The 19,687-nt window shown below is 31.0% G+C and overlaps 1 protein-coding gene and 1 long non-coding RNA gene across 4 annotated transcripts in view; one reads left to right on the plus strand and one right to left on the minus strand.

Moving 5' to 3' along the window:
- Positions 1-19,687, plus strand: part of LOC117170347 (neuronal acetylcholine receptor subunit alpha-7-like) — a 1,604,403-nt gene that overhangs the window by 730,094 nt on the left and 854,622 nt on the right. The gene's annotated exons all lie outside the window — the stretch shown is intronic.
- LOC117170349 overlaps positions 1-19,687 on the minus strand; it is a 371,702-nt gene that overhangs the window by 42,998 nt on the left and 309,017 nt on the right. For 2 of the 3 annotated variants that reach the window (XR_004466769.1, XR_004466770.1), the window contains one exon: positions 324-470. The exons of the other annotated variant lie outside the window; for it this stretch is intronic. This is a non-coding gene — a long non-coding RNA (uncharacterized LOC117170349). Of the gene's footprint in view, positions 1-323; positions 471-19,687 lie in introns of those variants that run through there. 3 annotated transcript variants of the gene reach the window in all.

Here is a 19,687-nt window from a genome sequence, read left to right on the forward strand (position 1 = left end):
AAAAAATTACTTTTTACGAAGATGTTAGAAAAATAGAGCAAAAATTAACAGATTCTCATGCATTTGGTCAATAGTTATCCCCTCAGCATTCAACGAAGTGAAGTTAGCTAGTGATTAAAGGGAAAATACCTTATTGTATATGTAGACGGTCATGACTTTTTCTATACATCCCGGCTTTGGTTTAAATGTCGATTGACATGCCTAACCTAATAGTTGGAGGTTGCATTAGGAAGTTATAATTTTATTCTAAGTGACTAGTACGCACTGTTAAATGAAAGTAAGTTGTAAATTAGGTAAATATCATTTCAGTTAATTTCCTTAATAATAATTATTTAGTCTAATATCGCAAAAAGAATCGTTGCTTTGACAGGTGTTCAGGTGGCTGACAGCGTAGTTGAGACTCCACAACTCGGCATGAGCTAAAATTCAGGCTCCAAATGATACTTGTCCCTTGATGTCCAGATGTGCACCTACGTTCAGAGGAATAAATTTGAGACTAAAAATTCTCTAAAATGCTCATTGGGAGACTAATGAAATTTGAGTTGCTACAAATTTAACACCAGCGTTTTTCTATGTACCTTAAAGTGATGATAAGTTTATGACGGCTTTATAGAACATGTTAAGGCCATGTGACGAGTGGGTCACGTGACCAGATTCCTACTTTACCGCCACTTTTCTTATTTCCCAGCTTATTTGCACACGAAGCCCCACATTGAATTGAAAATTTAGGATAATACATAAGAAGCACTAAAAAAAGTGGGTCCGGTCCTAAATTTCAATAATGATTAAAAAAGCAACAAAAATATTTACAAAAATAAACTTTTTTCATAATTATACAAATTTAGGACCAGACCCACCATTCTTAGTGCTTCTTGTCTAGTATCCCAAATTTTCAACTCGATGTGGCGTTTCGTGTGAATATAAGTTGGGAAATAGAAAAAGTGGCGGTAGGTAAGGTAGGAATCTGGTCACGTGACCCACACATCACATGGCCTTAAGAAGCCTAAACTTGTAAAAATGATAAGTCGACTTATACAAAATGTCAGTCGACTCATAACAAATTTCAGTCCACTTACTTGCGCCTGAATCGGGTTACGGGCATCTTTTCAAAAAATCAGATTTATCGGAGCAAATAATTTTCGTTTATTCGCACTTAATTTAGCCTCTGAGTACTTCATAAATGCGATGTCTATTTTATTTCTTGACTCTCTTATATTTTTTTTTTCAATTTTTACTATTATAAGGAAAATTACTTGTGAGTTTGATACGGGCTAAAGAAACTTGTGGCCTGGAGAATTTTCTTTCTTATAATCGAAACAAAATCGAATTTTCGTAGAGAATGAAGAGACGGAACTTTTTTCAATTTAACATTTTTTTATCAGATGAGTATTTTCAATAATAAACTGGAAAAACTGAGAAAAAAAAACATTTCCCAAAATTCAATTACTTTTTAAGAAATGAATCATCGTAAGTTGTGCAAATATTATCGGAATTGTTTGCAACTTTGATGTACAGACTAAATAGACCCTAACAATTTTCTAGCAATAGGCAATTTTCAGAGTTTTTTCAGTCTGTAGGCATCTCTAGGGTACATTTAGTGTGTAAACCAAAGTTTAAAATAATTCCGATAATATTTGCCAAACTTACGATGATTTACTTCTTAAAAAGTAATTGAAATCAGGACCAAGTTTTTCAGTTTTTCGAGCTTATCATGAAAAATACTCATATGAGGAAAAACCGCAAAATGGGTCCTCCGAGACGTTTAGACAATAATTTCACGCGATCTCGAACGCTGGGTGATTGTCTTGATCCAAAACATGAATTTCAAAATCAGAACACACTAATCGTTTGGCATTTAAATTTACTCTTCGAGTGCCACACATTACTGTAAATCGAAATTTGCATCTCGACATTACACTATCACAGAATAACCGAAAGAATAAATACAGACATTTTTCAATATCATTTGTTCATTTATAGAGGTCACTGCACGGGATATTTACCCCCAATATTTTTTTCGTGCATTTTTTGTTTCGTTCTTCGTTGAAAAATATTTAATACGTATTTTTTTATTCAAACCTGATATGCGGTTGATCTCGAACATCGAAATGAAGTATACTGAAAAACTGCTCCATTGAATTTTCATAAATAAATTAGGCATTATTATAAACGAATAAAGATGGCTGAAAAAGGATCTAATTTTTTCACTTTTTTGCGGATTAATATTCTTAACACATTCCAGAATATACTGTAAATTTTAAAAGTGCAGAAATGAATAGTTATTGAATAATGAATTTTTAACTGAGGCCGTTACACGCACATACGCTTGAAGCGTGTAAAGGCTTCAATTAAAAATTGATTATCAAACAACTATTCATTTATCCAGTTTCAAATTTTTGGGTATATTCTGGAATGTGTTAGGAATATCGAACCAAAAAAAAATGTCAACGAAATTAGGTCCTTTTTTAGCAATCCCTATTTGTTTATAAAAATGTCTAATTTATTCATGAAAACTCAATGGAGTATTTTTTTAGTCTACTTCATTTTAAAGTTCGGGATCAACAGCATATTAGATTAAAAGTTTAAAAATTTTTTGATAATTACTTTTTCGGTTATAAAAAGGTCAAGACGATCACTTTTTTTAACAAGATAATTTTCAAAAATCCATTTCTCGGAAATTTTGTATATCATAATGAAAAAAACATATTAAATATTTTTCAACAATGAACGAAAAAAAATATTTCACGCAAAAAAATTTAGGGGGTAAATCTGCCGTGGAATGACCCATATATAGAATTTAAAAAAACAAGTTCAAGAACTAGAAACATATGAGCAATTTCTGTGAAAAGGAGCAAACTTCACCTTTTTTACCATTTAAAAATATTCTGTACCAATTTTTGTCAATATAAAAAAGATGTTTAATAAGTTGTACAAGGGCTCACTTATTTTTGTGGTGAAGGGATTTTTTTCTTTATAAATATTGCATTTTTCATTTTTATCTGAATTAGTGCAAGATATTATAAAGGAGTAAGAGGACTTTTTGTAGAACTTTTTTAACGATTCAAAATTAGAGTTTACGGCAGCTCGCTGAAGTTAACAGAAAATTCTTTTTTAATCAAATTCGAATTAGAGCATGTACGAGTCACTCAAAATACTTGTTTTGCTTTGATATCCTTACCTATTTTAAAATAACCTAGTTAAAAAGATTGAGTATGAATGTTTTCAGGTGATACTGATGCTCTTCACAATATTTTTGTCCCCGATAAAGGGAAAACTGTGGAGCATTCTTTTAAAATCTTTGCAAAAGACGCCCTGGATGAGAAAAAGGGCTTGGACCAGAATAATAAATTCAAGAAGGTGACGAAGTCTAATAAACGAAAGTTTGAAAGAGCACTGAAAAAGGAATCGTCCATTAATATAGGATGGGCTGAGTATTTACAGCCATTATAATTTTAATTTATTGTTTATTATATTATTATAATAGTGTCAAAAGTTGTTACAGTTGTGAATTTTGGTTATGGTTCAAGCAATAAAAGTTTTGTCGGAAAAAAATCACTTTATTTTCTTTAATATATTGCAAGAGCTTTTATTTCTTTAAATATTTCGATATATTTTTTAAGTCGGAAAAATTACAATTGAAATACTCTTAAAAAATAATCATTATTGAATATACCAAAATATCACAAATGTTAATCTTCTCAATGAAGTAAGAGTAAAATTATGCTGCGATTTTAATGATTTTTGAGACTCTATTTGATTTTTTTTAATTATAATAAAGAATCAAATATTTTTATCACATTTTCTTAAAGTGTAAGATTAAAATAAATTTCAATAATGATTGTTTGAAACAAATTAGAAAAGGATATCGACCCCCGGTGCTTTGACTATAGTTTAGGTATTTCTTATTATTCAAGAAAATCGTAATATAATTTTTTTAATTCGTTAAGCAAGAAGTTTGATGAGTGTTATATTCCTCTATATTTAGTAATGATTATTTATTTTCAAAATTGGAATAAAAATTTTCCTTATTTCAAAACAAAACGCACGTCGTACGACGCATGCGCATTAGAGTAAGGAACATCCCATGAAGGATTAACGAGAATCTAAAGAGGATCCTTCTAAGTTCTCTGTTAATTCTCAAAACATGCAGAATTGGAAACTTCTGCATGTTTCGAGGATTAATAGAGGACTTAAATTACATTAAAAGATAATCTCTACCCATACTCCTGAATTCTCTAAGCATAGGGAATTCAGAGGATTAATCGAGGATCTATATTTCGACTCGGGTGCCCACCTTGCGTATTATCGAATCGACTTCGAATTTTGATTCGATTATTATTCCCAAGAGTGGTCCAAAATACTTGCGCATGCTTCAATGGAACGGCGCTCATTGGCTATAGTTCACGTACGTATTTAGGAATCAAGAACAGACGCGCACCGTAGCCAATGCACGTCACTAAAGTCTACGCAAACGCAAACCATGGCAGCTCCGTTGGGATCATTGTCTTCACGAAATCACGTATAACGTTCAATTACTTTTAAGACTCTGATGTCTCGTGTCACACGCGTGTAGCTATTAAAGAAGATATAATCGTGACTATTTTTCATTTCTGCCTAACCCACTAATGCCTCTTGTCATACGCATATAGCAATAAAAATCGAATATCGTGACATTCGAACTCGATAATATCGTTTAGATATTTTATATTAAGGATTATACGTTGTGTTAGATATAAAGGTACTGTCTCATTTAGATTCTAAAGTTCAGCTTAATTTCACAACTTTTTGTATTCACTATCAAAATTGCCTTCAGATGTGATTTTGAATCCAACCCCTGGTGCACCTCCACTTTCCATTTTATCTCGCACAATATGACGTCCAAATGTGTCGATAATTATCTTGGTAATGACTTAGATGCATAATGAGTGTTGCTTTATTTGTGATTCTGGCATCACGCAGTTCTTCAATTATCGATATAATTTCGTTTGTTTGACCTGGATTGCCAGCAGTTTGAGATGCTGGCAGCAAACGCTGACGATCTACCAATTCATTTGGATCAGCCCTTTAAACAAAATCCCATTGCCTATTTTCTCTAGCTACCATTCACTGTAAAATTATAACGCGACCTGATAAAGTCCGACTTTTTTATTATCTCCAAGAGAGCATACTGTCATAAATTTTGCTATAACATTTTGATACGTTAAAGATATATTTTCACGAAGTCTTCCGTCAGATTGGTATTACATTATATGCGCATTTGTTGCAAGGACAATACATTTATAATTCTCCTGATCAGCGTCACTCATAAAATGTTCATTAGGGGCCTCTTTGAATAATAGTTTAAGGAAGCCTCTGGTTTTCGAGTATTAAGTGTAACATACATTAGTTTTATGGTTATCGAAACTTTTTTACAAATTTCGAATCATTCATCTATTTTTAGATAATTTTTGTATAACATTAACATTATCTGTGTCCTATTTTTAATATCTAATACTAAACTATAATTGCTTACAATTTCATTGATTCATTCACACGCAAAATCTTTATTTTTCATCTCATTCTTAATCTCATTCTCGATTCTTTCCTTGACAAGATCAACTTTTTATCATCTCAAAAACATAAGTTATTTTTTCAAGTGGGTAAAGGTTCGTTTAAAATTACACAGCACCACAGCAAAAAGTGGTCTGTCCCAGAAGCGAGACCAATGTACCCTTATGCTTTCGGGATCGGTGAAACCGAATATGAACTCAGAATTGCTTCATCAGGTCAGAATTTTTTTCGAACCTTAAAATAAGAGCTCATATTTGCTGGATTTAAGGTATTCAGACTTATATCAATCCCTACAACAAATTACGACGTTGAATAATCACAAAATGCAAGAGAGTGCAAAAACCTGATAACTGTTCACTGTTTAACTAAAATTATAACAAAAAAAATTTCGCATCCTTATTCATCCCCGTAAAAACTACCCCTTCAAACGGTTATATCTTTCAAAAATGTATATCTCTGTTATATAATGCATTGAAAAATGTTGTATTTTATGAGTATGTTATGAGCTGTTCAGTCTTTATTCCTGAAAATGTTGAACCTTTTTCAACCCCAAAAAGCACCCCTTCCGAAGGGATGATAATTGAAGAAATTTAACGTTCACTTTTATGACTTTAAGAAACAAATGTGCGCACGCACAATTGTTTTACGTTTTTCTTTGCAAAATAAAAAAAAAATTTAGGCTCTCGTGCACCTCTAAAACTACTCTCAAGAGGTACTCCCGGATAGAGTTGGGTAGTGTAGTTTTAGAGGTGCACGAGAGCTAAACATTTGTTTTTTATTTTACAAAAAAAACGTGAAACAATTGTGCGTCCACAAATTTGTTTCTTAAAGTCATAAAAGTGAAGGTTAAATTTCTTCACTTTTCATCCCTTCGAAAGGAGTAGTTTTTAGAGGTGAAAAAGGTGATAAAGGCTAGTTTTTACGGGAATGAATAAGGGTGCGACATTTTTTTGGTCATATTTTAGTTAAGCAGTGAAAAGTTATTAGGTTTTTGCACTCTCTTGCATGTTGTGATGATTCAACGTCGTCATTTGTTGTAGGGATTGATATAATTCTGAATTCTTTAAATCCAGAAAATTTGAGCCTTTATTTTGAGGGTAGAAAATATCCTGACCTGATGAAGCAATTCTCAGGTCATACTCGGTTTGAGCGACCCCAAAAACAAAAGGGTACATTGGTTTCGCTTCTGGGACAGACCAATTTTTTTGTGGTGCTGTGTTATCGATTAGGGCTTGCTCAGCAGTCTTTTTATCAATCTTTATTAGTCTATGCTTTCGATGAATTGATTCACTTGCTTCAGCAATTTGATGCGAAAGATATGTTTACATTCTCATAATTTATGGTTGAGAAAGTATTAGGGCCGGTTCCATCAGCCTCGATTAAAAGTTTAATCCTCGGTTAAAGCTAGTTAGGCGTTCCACCACTTTTTAACAGCCGGTTAACTCGCATTAACTGCCGTTAAATCTAACCGGTCAAGATTGTTCGGTTAGGGCGATTTAATCGTCTTTTAACCTAAAAAGTGCAGTGCCATTGTGAAATATGAAGTTTTTGGAAGAATTTCTGAGGTCGTCTAATGACGAAGTGGAAAAAGACATTTTTGAATTTATCCGCAGAAGACCGCAAATTTTCAAAGAAGGAGTGAATTTTTTTGATAATTTCGACGACATTGATTTTCAAACGAGATTTCGCTTAACAAAAGCTTTTGTAAATGATCTGCTGAATCAAATCGAAGGAACATTAGGAAGAAAATTAGCTAATCTCGCGTTTTTTTTTTTGTTATCTTATCACAGATAACACTAATAAAACATAAATATAACACGAACAAAAAACACATACAAATTCTTTTTTTTAGGTTAGTGTGAACACGAGTGTGGAGTGAACCTTACTTGGATTTGGCGCGCACGGCCCTATTGCTTTGCTTTCCACTCGACTGACAAGTAGCCAGTCACGCGAATGATTACAAATAAAATAGAAGTTATTTCGAAACGACTATCTGGTTAGCTCACCGAGACCTCCAAAAACGTGGTGGAATGCGCGACAAGATAATCGAACTTTAACTATGGCATTGTATTTAACCCGCTGTCAGTTAACTCTCGAAAAAATGAACAGATCGAATCGCGCTTTAAGACATATTCTTTGGGTCCTAAAAGAAAGAACGAACGAAACCGAATGACCTTTTTAGATAAAAATAAAATTATCAGACATAAAACATTTAAAAAATTTAAAAACTCCATCGAAAATGAAAATCTTAAGCCAAACAACGCACGATATAATAAAGAGTCAAGATAAGAAAAACGTTTCTTTTTGGAAAGTCCTACAAGATTGTCATAACAAATTTTGGAATTTTCTTAAAAAATTTAAAATTTAAAAAATAATTAAAAATCAAAAGTTGTATTGCTTCCGAAAATGATCCACTTTGTTAAAATCACTTCTTGACAAGGTGCATAGCTTTTGTCAAAACTTCTACATTATGCTCAACAAGTTTATATCAAATATAATACATTTTTAATTTATCTCTGCCTTGGATTGGGTATTAAGATTTTGTGAAATAAAGTACAAATTGTATTTATCATGATTAATTTAATACTATTTTCTTATTTTGCGTTTTTGATTCTTAGCTGTGCTGAAACATGTATCATTTATATATATTTATATCATGACAATTCATAATATGCATGGAAATTGAAACAGTCTTATTCTTATTGCCTTGTCTTTATAATTTTAAAACAATATTTTTAATCTTATTTTTACGATTAAAAACTACGCTTCGTATAAAAAAAATTCGTAAAAATTTGTAAATCTTTTTTGGTTCAATCAATTTTGTCTCGCTAATTAACTTGCCTCGTATCGCTCTACCCAAATATAATTATATTATTTTCAATGTTGAATTTTAAAATTAAAACAAAAACTACTTATTCTACAAAAAAGTAATTCCTGAAAATTTTTCTATTTTTTTTAGATGCACAGTTTTTGTCAATCTGTCTCTTTTCGTATCTTGTTTCGTTCTTTGCAAAACGGAGTTATTGCTTTTTCATTGGTTTTCTTGCGATAAAAATTTAAATTTTTGATTTTTTGTGAGCAAAATTTAAAAAGTTCGTTAGGCAACCTCGTAGGGTCCTGTAAAAGTAACGTTTTTTTCTCTGGAATTTTCCCTATATCACGCTTTTTTTGCTGCAAATGTTCATTTTCGTTTGATTTTTTGGATTTTGAAAATTCTATAACTTTAGTAATTTTTATTTTATCAGAAAAACTAGTGAGTGCGAATTACTCGTATTTTGATCTACTATAAACAGCTGTCGAAACAAGCTTCAAATATTTAAAAAAGTGGTCTCAAAAATTTTCAAAATGACCTAACTTTTTAAAATTTCTTCAAAGAAACCTGGCTAACGAACTCTTTCTTCCTTTTTATAACTTAAGGCCATGTGATGAGTATAACAGCTGATCAAGTCAGTCGTAAGATCAATATTTTTTCACCCATATTGAAAAATAAAAGTTTAAATAACGCAGAAATTTCGTTCGGGAAATGTTAATAAATATTAAAGGATCGTTTGTGGCCTTTCAAAGAGTTAGAGGAAGAAAAAAGTTTATTTATGCAAATAATGATTATCGAAGGACACATTTAGGTTTTACAACAGAAGTTTGACTTTTAACTTTCTCCGACGGTAATCATGCAATCTGTTTTACCCAAAGACCCCTAGGAGTTCGAAGTTGCCTACTCGCTGCGCTAGTGCTGCTTTGACACAGCTGATACCAGACTGATACGCATGTCAGACCAAATATGTTTATTTGCATTTCAAGTGCAAACTTTAGTTTTAGCAATATTTGTGCATAATGTTCGTGAGCGATTTTTGTCGTTTTGTCCCACTTTGATAAATATAAACCTCATAACTACCCCATTGACAACATTGCAAATTGCTTGCAGGGTTTGACGACAGGACGGTCGTTATTACACCAAAATAGTATTAAAAAAAAACTTTTTTCAATATTCTAATTATTTAGGATCAGAGACACATTCTTGCATGGCTTCATTTTTATCGTGACAAATTTTTAACACGATATCTCATTCCGTGTGGACGTAAGTTGGGAAAGAAAACTTCCACTGGTGTGTTCTTCAAAAAAAATGTCTCGAAATTTCCACCGGAACAAAGCAGAGACATAGACCTTATTACCATCTCTTTCATTTCCCAAACTTTCAGAGCGATACCTCATTTCGTTTAGACGTAAGTTGGGAAATAAAAATTGAAGACCAGGTTTGTTCACGTGACCCTCTCGTCACATGGCCTTAATGAAGTGTGTCAAAGGGAAATCCAATCGAATAATTCCTTCAAATGTTACCGTGTTTACAGACTACTGCGACAACGACGACAGACACCGACGTAAAACCTATCTTTTCCGACTCAGGGGGTCTCAAAAGGTCGACATTTGATGAAATCCGTAAAAGTCATTTTTCACATAAAACCAATGCCTTCTCATTAGGATGAGAAAGTAATAATTCATTATATGTATGCGATCAAAATTTAAAATTTCGATTTTTTTTCATAACAATTCAAAAATCGTTTAGACAATCTTGCAGGGCCTTCAGAAAATAACGTTTTTCTCTTCCAGACTTTTTCCCACACCACGCTTTTTTTGCTGCAAATGTTCATTTTCATTTGGTTTTTTGGATTTTGAAAATGCTATAACTTTAGTCATTTGTATTTGATTAAAAAAGTAATAAGGATAAATAGTTCAAATTTTAGTCTACTGTAAAAAGCTGTTAAATAATGTTCAAATATAAAAAAGTGGTCTAAAAAATTCTCAAGATGCTTTAACTTTTTAAAATTTATTCAAAAACGCTAGCTAACGAACTCATCCTTTCTTTTCGTATCCTTATACAGTGTACCAAAGGGGAATCGAATCGAATGATTCCTTGAAATGTTACCGTAATTACAGACTAAAACGATAACAACGACAACAACGAAAACGATGACGGACAGACAACGACGTAAAAACTATTTTTTCTGATTCAGAAGGTCTCAAAACATCGACCAAGCCAAATAACGCGCGATATAAAAAAAAGTTAAAAGAAGAAAAAAGTTGCTTTTTGAATTCCCTACAAGATGAACATTACAACTATTTGAATTTTCTTAAAAAATCGAAAATTAAAATTTTGACAGCATAAACAAATATAAAATGAAAAATTACATTTTTTTATTTAACTATTTTACAGTATTTCAAATACTCTCAATTATATAAATTTGTTTTTAAAAAGTGACTTTTTTTGGTTTAAAATAACGTACAGCCCACAAATAATGACCGATTTCGACAAAAAAATTTGGAAAAAGCTGTTAAGATTCCTAAGAGAATAGTCGAGCCTTATTTTTTAATTAGGTTCTCAATTTTTTTTTAATAAACAAATATGACAAAAATGGCCATTTTATCTATTTGACGTTCCCAGGGCTCGTCAATAACAGCAAAATTGTTGAAATCGCCTGAGTTTCATAGAGTAAAATTAGTTAAAAATGTTCCAATATTATATATTCAACAAAAAAGTTTATTATAAGCAAATTATTTGTTGAAAAAAATTGTTGTAAGCTTTTCCATAATTACACGCTTTTTCAAGTTATATTGCAAGAAATTTGAATGGAAACAATATGATATTAAAACAAATTCATTCAAGATTATAATTGTTAATATTATAAACAAATTTAATTAACCAATGCAGCAATCAGGCATTTTTCAAGAGAAAAAGTCGCTTTTTCTCGATGCACATTTTTATAAATCAGAAACTTCATGATAATTTTAGCAAAATTCATAATTTGTTGATTAATCTTATAAGTTTTTAAACAAATACATTATTCAGGCATTCGTCAACAGAAAAATTCGGTTCTTTCAATGTCATTCTTTTCAGTTGGGAAATTCATGAGAATTTCAGTAACATTCATGATAAGTTGATAAATTTTATGGTTTAAAAACATAAAAAAAAAACAGAATCTTTCCGTCCACAGATGCCCGAATAATGCATTTATTTGTTAAATTTGTTATAAAAATCATAAAATTGATCAAATCATCATGAATGTTAACGAATGTAACATGAAGATCCCATTTAAAAGCCTGACCAAAATAAAAAAATATTCCATCGTCTAATTGCAGGCTCGTAAAGTAGCCGTAATGCAGCTGCTTGCAGCTCAGCACTGTTCCCACATGCGCACCGCGTTGACGCACAGTGGGAAAAAAGCTAATTTTTTGGCTGAAAATAACACACAGCCAACAAATATTGACCGATTTAAACAAAGAAAATTTAAAAAAAAGCTCATAAGACTTATAAGAGAGTTATCGAGCCTGACTTTTGAATTAGGTTCTCAATTTAGTTTATAAATAAACAAATATGACCAAAAAAATGGCCTTTTTTGTTGACGGTCCCGGTGCTCGTCAATAACGGGGAAATTGTTGAAATCGCCTAAGTTTCATAGATTAACATTAGTTAAAGCTGTTCCAATATTATACAATAAACAAAAAAAACTTTCTTAAATTATTTGTTGCAAAAATGTTTTCTACGATTTTCCATGAGTATACGTTTTTCAAGTCATATTGGGAGGAATTTAAATGAAAACAATATCATATATAAGATTATAGAGGAGATAGCTCGCATATGGCTCACCAAATGCTTTTTGATGGATTGCCGGGATTCTATAAACTGAAATTGAATGAATAATAAGTCAATCGAAAGTCTATTAAATAACCTTTCGAATGGTACGGTTGCTTTTTTCATATAACCTCCGGTTCTTTTTTAAAAGAAGATTTTCCAGGAAACGAGATTTTTGAAAATCGAAAAAGGGTGGCTTGAATATGACACACCTAGAAAAAAAATCAAAATACTCGAAAAATAAGCAGGTTACGGTATAAATGTAATTTGCAGCGAACTTATTGACAATAGTCGATGATGAATGGGGCCGATAATGCTCTGATGCAACCATTCTGGGATCATTCTTTGCAGGTATTACGCAAGAAAAAAGAACCGATAGAAAGCGAGTCGGTTTGAATTGCATATCTGTCATTTGCAGATTAAAAGAATGAAAATTTAATCGGTTGGTCACATTTTTAATCGGCCACCTGTGCGCAGTGCTTTAAATCTGCCATTCCACATTCGTCAAAATGCTGAGTGCATAGAGTTGAATGAGACTGACAAAACCTGAAATAATTCCTATGAGTGTTCTACGATTCATTATTGTGCATATGAATGGGTTGAGATTCAATATGAAACGGAGTTTTTAAAAGAACACATCCAATGGTAAAAATGCGATGCGCACAAAGCAATTTTTGATACGTGTGAATCTGCCAATTGTACGTTACCTCAGGTTGAGTTCAACTGAGTGGAATATGCAGTTTGAAATTTTAAAGAATTAATTTCTTCGAATAAGAAGTATGAAGTACTAAATTTGAATAGAAGCTGAATTTAGTTGTAATTCTCTTTTTACAATGGTTTCAATAGATTATCCTGTACAGGAATCATAAAATTTACACTGAATTAAGCTCCAGTGAAATGCAAGTTATTCAGTGCACATGCTACCGAGAAAACAAGAAACGATAGACAGCGTTTTAATCGTATTACAAATCGTGTGAAATGTGTATCTTAAAGAGGTATAGCAGATTGCTGCTCGTAGGTTAGAGGTACCACTGAATCGGAGAAGTGGTTATTTTACGATTCACCAAAAAATATTTCGTTACCGAATAAAAAGCGAGGGTTAATCGTAATAATACTATTCACAAAAGAAAATTGCAAACCAGAAAAAGGACAAACTTTATTTTTGAAATTTATAAGCACTATAATATTGAATATTTATTATAGTATAGTATCGTAAAAAGCAATACTCTGCCTCTTTCTTTCACTGTGAAAGAGAGAGACAGCGGCTGCACATACGCCATGCGCAAACCAAAAATGCGTCCATGTTTACATTTATTATAATCACAAATATTTAATTAAGTGATTTTTATAATTTATTATAATTTATAGAAAAATTTTCTATTTATATTAAATTGCATTTCACTAACATATATGTAAATTTCATTACAATTTAAATATTATAATAATTTGATATTTCATTTTGCGCAATACATATGTATAAAATAGGTTTCTTATGATGGACATTGTTGAATCTTAAGAATCCAATTAATTTACGTTCCTAATTTATGTGCATTTTCCTATTCAAATTTACTTGCATCCACTTCTTATTCACTACAATTAAATAATGAAGAGCGTAATCTGCATTATACAATTCTTCGGACTTCATCGAACATCAATTGTATGATGCAGATTCGTTTCTGTCAAAGGGAACCTGCCCCGGTAATAAGAGTTGAATAAAGAAAAATTAATATTTTCAGATTTCAGCGTAAAAGTCAAGATTATTCTATTATTTTGAATGAGCGATTTTTCCATCTGTCTGAAATGTCATTATAAGAATAGGATATCTCAGAAACTAATTTATTTCTATTTCCATAGCGGCCGTCGCATAGGTTCCTATTCCCAAAAAGAGAAAATGTTTTCAATATATTTAATTCCTTGTAATTGTACCGACAGATAACCTCACAAAGATGTCTTCTATTCCCCAAAAGTGTTCAATTTTTGAGATTATTTAATTCCTTCTAATAAGTTCACAAAATATGTGTAATAAATTGTTTCAATCCCTTCATGTGGAATATAAGTTTTGAAAATTTAATTTTAAGCAATTCAAGTCCACCTGTCTAGAGTTAAAATTATTTTAATTCACGCACTTAAATAGATTTCTTTGATGGATTTTTTAAGAAGTTGAAATAAATTATTAAAATATAAATAAATATAAATTTGAATTTTTTTCAAATTTATACTTTATAAAACGATTTAATAATGAAAACCAAGTTAAATAAATGCTTTCGTTAAATTTTGCTAAGTCGATTGAGAGGAATAAGATTTGCACTTTTTCTGTTTCCGTTGGGGGATTTTAGACGTAGGAAAAATCGCGTATTCATAGGAATACGAATTGCAATTCTTCTGTCAATCGTAAATCGCGAATTGAACTTAATTTAGTTTTTTGAGGTTATGTTCTCCTATTTAGAATATTTGAGAACTATAGAACGAGTTAATCTCCGAATGTGACTTGGCAGATTTAATTCAGTCCAAATAGCTGACCAATTCAAAGAGCCCCAAAACAATTGAAATGCAACTTTGTCAATCTGGAATTTTAAGATACACATTTTAAAGCGCTCCAGTTCAATCGCATCTTTTTTCCTGGGTAATGGCTGCAGGGAGTCTACGTGTTATATAGCCTACAAATTGTAACATATTCATTTTTCAGTTTCAGTGATAGAGGGTTTTTATAAACGTAAATTACAAGAAAAAATTCAGCTTTTGATGTGTGAAATATATAAATAAATTTTTAACATTTCAAAGTGGTATGATGCAAATATGTGAAAAAAAATGTTCAACAAAATAAAAAAAAATGCCTGAAAATAAATAGTCTGTGAATAAAAGTAGACGACACGCATGCCAGGATTTTCTTAAAAGTTGCCCATTGAACTATTTTTTAATAATTAATTTAAAATATTTGAATTAAATTTGTTTTATTTACATTAATAAGTTTCTATCGGAACTATGGTTCCTCTATCGGTTTATGCTGATTCATAATCGCTACTGAATGGGTCCGAGAACAAAATTACGTAGGCGATTAAAAAAAGTTGATTTCTCATTCAAAACTCACTCTCACGTATGGACGGCTATCTGGAATTCCCGTGGCAGATACGCAAATCAGAAAACCTCAAAACCCATTGAAATGCAAGTGAATGGATTTTTGTTTCCTGGGTAGTACACTCTACCAAAGATTCCTCCTCTAGTAAAGTGTAGTATCCATTGCAGAAAATCCATTATACACAAGAATACATGAACGCATTCTTTTTAACATTCAGAAAGTTGAATAATTTATAATTGTGACTTTTTTGCCTAAAAAATATTCACGTCTAAAAATCATAACCTCTAAATAGAAGCGTCTCCATATCTCCTTTACAATACTATTCTCCTAACCCTACTCTACTACTGTAAGCTATATTTATTAATAAAACTTCATTTACAAGATAATAAATATACATTTAAGGCTCATCTGAATTGAACTCGAGGATGACAGTGTTTATATTTTTTTATCTCATGCTTCCAATGATGAACATCGATCACTGAAACTTGCTATTACCAATGAAGTACAAGTTTTAGTTTGTTAGAAATCCAGGTGTGCCATATTCATACACTATGCCATATTCGAGCCATCTCCTTTAATCTTTTATACTATAAACAAATTTAATGATTAAATGCAGTAACCAGGCATTTTTCAACGTAAAAATTCGTTTTTTTTCTATGTCAAATTCTTTAAATTAGGAAATTTATGATAATTTTAGAAAAATCCATGATTTGTGGATTATAAAAAAATTTATCAAATTATTCTTAATTTTGCTGAAATTGTGATGAAGTTTCCAACTGAAAAGAATGGCATAAAAAACAGAATTTTTCTACCGACAAATGCCCGAATAATGCATTTTTGTTAAATTTGTTTAAAGAAATCATAAGATTAATCAACAAATTATTTTTTGGTTTGCGCATGGCGTATGTGCAGCCGCTGTCTCTCTCTTTCACAGTGAAAGAAAGAGGCAGAGTATTGCTTTTTACGATACTATACTACAATAAATATTCGATATTATAGTGCTTATAAATTTTAAAAATAAAGTTTGTCCTTTTTCTGGTTTGCAATTTTCTTTTGTGAATAGTATTATTACGATTAACCCTCGCTTTTTATTCGGTAACGAAATATTTTTTGGTAAATCGTAAAATAACCACTTCTCCGATTCAGTGGTACCTCTAACCTACGAGCAGCAATCTGCTATACCTCTTTAAGATACACATTTCACACGACTTGTAATACGATTAAAACGCTGTCTGTCGTTTCTTGTTTCCTCGGTAGCATGTGCACTGTATAAGTTGCATTTCACTGGAGCTTAATTCAGAGTAAATTTTATGATTCCTGTACAGGATAATCTATTGAAACCATTGTAAAAAGAGAATTACAACTAAATTATCGTTGAAATTATAAGTAAATTGTGACATCAATTATAATATATTACAATATTATTTAATTCTAATTTATTTAATTAATTAATTTATAATTATTGACGTAAAATAGTCATGTTTGAACAATTTTTTTATTTTTATTATATTAATTCATCTATAATTATTTGCGTAAAATAGTAATGGTAGAACAGTATATTATTATTTTATTTATTTTGATTAATTACATTTATTCTAAGTTAATTCATTATGATTTATTGTTTAAAGTATTAATGTTTTATTCATTTGATTTAATATGTGAAAGTCTAAGTCGGTTTACATGGACTATTTTGGAGGATTTTTTAATTTTAATTCTTACATTTCCTTTGCTTACTATTTTTAATAATTCACGTGGTCCTGTGTATTGATCTGCTAGTTTACTAGGCCCATTCGGCGTTTTCATTCACAAATTGTTTTAATTATTCAGCTAACACGTGCTGATACCTTTCTAAAGAACCATTTGATTGGGGGTGAAAGGCTGTTTTTCTAAACTGCCTTATTCGAAAACTTTTTGCTAATCATCTCATTAGATTACTTAAAAAATTTGTTCCTTGATCAGTTAAAACTCCTTTTGGCGATCCGAAAATACAGATAAATTTTTTAACAAATGCATCTGCTATTGTACTTGCTTGCTGGTTAGGTAATGGTATAGATAAGAATATTTTGTGAGATTATCCTGAATTGCTAAAATGCATTCATTACCTGCTTTTGCTACTGGTAATGGGCCAGCTATGTATCTATTGAAATTTTCTTAAAGGCGACATCCGGTGTGTCAGTAATTATCATAGGGTTTTTTGTTTTTACGCGAACTAATTTCTTTAATTGGAATTGTAAACAACTTTGAATGTATTTTTGAATATCTGTTTTCATATTTTCCCACAAATATCTATTTCTAATTCTATTATAAGTTTTTGTTACTCCTTTGTGTCCGCCTAATGCTGATGAATGTGCTTCTTCAATAAGAGATTTGTCGTTGTTCATTATCGGCTTATTGAGTAATTCCGTTGCAGATTATTATTTTTTTCCATGAATATGGAAATTCATTTTCTAATATAGATTGTATTTCTGGCCAATCAATGTGTAAAATTTTCGAAGCTTTTGCAATAATAATTGATTTTAGTTTAAATTTTTCTGCTAAATCTCTTAGTGAATAAATTGATTTTTTAATATTTGCTAAAGCTTCTGTCAAACTACTACCTAATTCTGTTTGAATGGGTAATGCTATGAGATCAAAATTTCCTTTTTTAATTGCGCGTTTTGTGTTTGTCGATCAATATGAGAGTTTCTTAAAGAGGAAAGGTTTTCGTCATCGTTTGTTCGAGTTGGTTTGTCAGGGGTTAACATTTCTTCTTCGTTTAAAAAGATTTCTTTTTCGGTATCACTTGAAAATTCTCTAAGTCTTCATTTTCGAATATTAGTTTATTTTGATTAATCTCTTTTCGAGGCCTTCATCGTTTCTTTTTGGTTTCTGGTTGCGGACCTTGAATTTTCTTAAGTCTTCCACGTTTCTTATTTTCTGAGATTAGTATTTCTTTACTGGAATTCGGGATTTCTGGAATTTTTTTAATTACTATATTTTCATGAGTCAGTTTTGGCCTTCCACGAGTACTTAATTTAAAATTACCTTTTTGATTTCTTAACTTTATTCCTTCTTCCCGAATTATTTCCTTTGATTTATTTCTTTGATTTTCTGGATTAATTTCATGAGTTTCTTGAATTTCCTGAATGTTTTGATTTCTCGATTTTCTTAATTTCTTAGAGCTACCTTGAGTTTCTGGATTTCTTAGAGTTTCTGAATTCATTGATTTCTGAGACCTAACTAGAGTTTCTGGATTTTTTAGATATTCTGAATTCATTGATTTCTTAGACCTAACTTGAGTTTCTGGATTTCTTAGAGATTCTGAATTCATTGATTTCTTAGACCTAACTTAAGTTTCTGGATTTCTTAGATTTCGCATTTTTCCCCTAGTTACTACTGCATTACATCTTCCATTTATTATTTTATCCGATGTAATTGAAATTACTGGTTTTTTTCCTCGAAATTTTCCGTATTTTTTTTCTGATTCTCTTAATATTTTCTTGGAATTTTTCTGTACTTGGAATATTTAATAATATGTTAAGCATGTCCAAAATGATGAATATAAAGGGGTTCAAAAGATTTAAGGAATTCTCGGGGATTGATAAAATATTATTAATTTTTATATTTTGATCTGAAGTTGGGTTCCTTGGGTTTCTTCCTTCAAGAGGATCATAATCAATTTCTTCTAAGTATGTTAAATTTATATTTTCTTGACTTTCTTCGTTATCTGAATTTTCATCACATTCTTCCTCTTCATATTCTTCTTCATCTTCTGCTTCTTCTTCGTCTGATTTTTCTCCTTACTTCTTCGTCTGTTTTTTTTTATTTCTTCTTCCTGGTCCAGAATTAAATAACTTTTATTTAAGGGAATTTCCTTGATGAACTTGACCTGATTTTCGGTTTCATTGTTTGTCGAAATTACTGGATATCTTAATAAAGCATCAGCATTTACGTTTTTTTTACCCGCCTTGTAAACTATTTCAAAATCGTACTCTGATAATTTTAATTTCCGTCTTGTTACACGTGAACACGGGTCACTTGAATTTTGCAACCAGATTAATGGTTTATGATCAGCGACAATTTAAAATTTTCTACAGTATAAGTAGTGTCGAAAATGAGTAACACAAAACACGATTGCTAAAACTTTCTTATTATATGTATCATATTTAATTTCATGAATATTTAGTGCCCTGGATACATATGTTATTGGTTTCTCTTTGCCGATTTCACCTTGAGACAGAATTCCACCTATTGCAAAACCTGAAGCGTCAGTTGTAAGGATAAAAGGTTTATCAAAATTAGGTCTTTCTAACAGAGGTTCTTCGCATAATTCTTGTTTTAAAGTGTCAAATGCTTTTTGCCGTTTTTCAGTTCATTTAAAAGGTACGTCCTTTTTCAAAAGTTGATTTGAAGGTGCTGCTTTTTTTTGAAAACATTCTATAAATCGTCTATAATAA

The sequence above is a fragment of the Belonocnema kinseyi genome, chromosome 3, assembly GCF_010883055.1.
Source record: "Belonocnema kinseyi isolate 2016_QV_RU_SX_M_011 chromosome 3, B_treatae_v1, whole genome shotgun sequence".
NCBI classification, from domain to species: Eukaryota; Metazoa; Arthropoda; class Insecta; order Hymenoptera; family Cynipidae; genus Belonocnema; species Belonocnema kinseyi.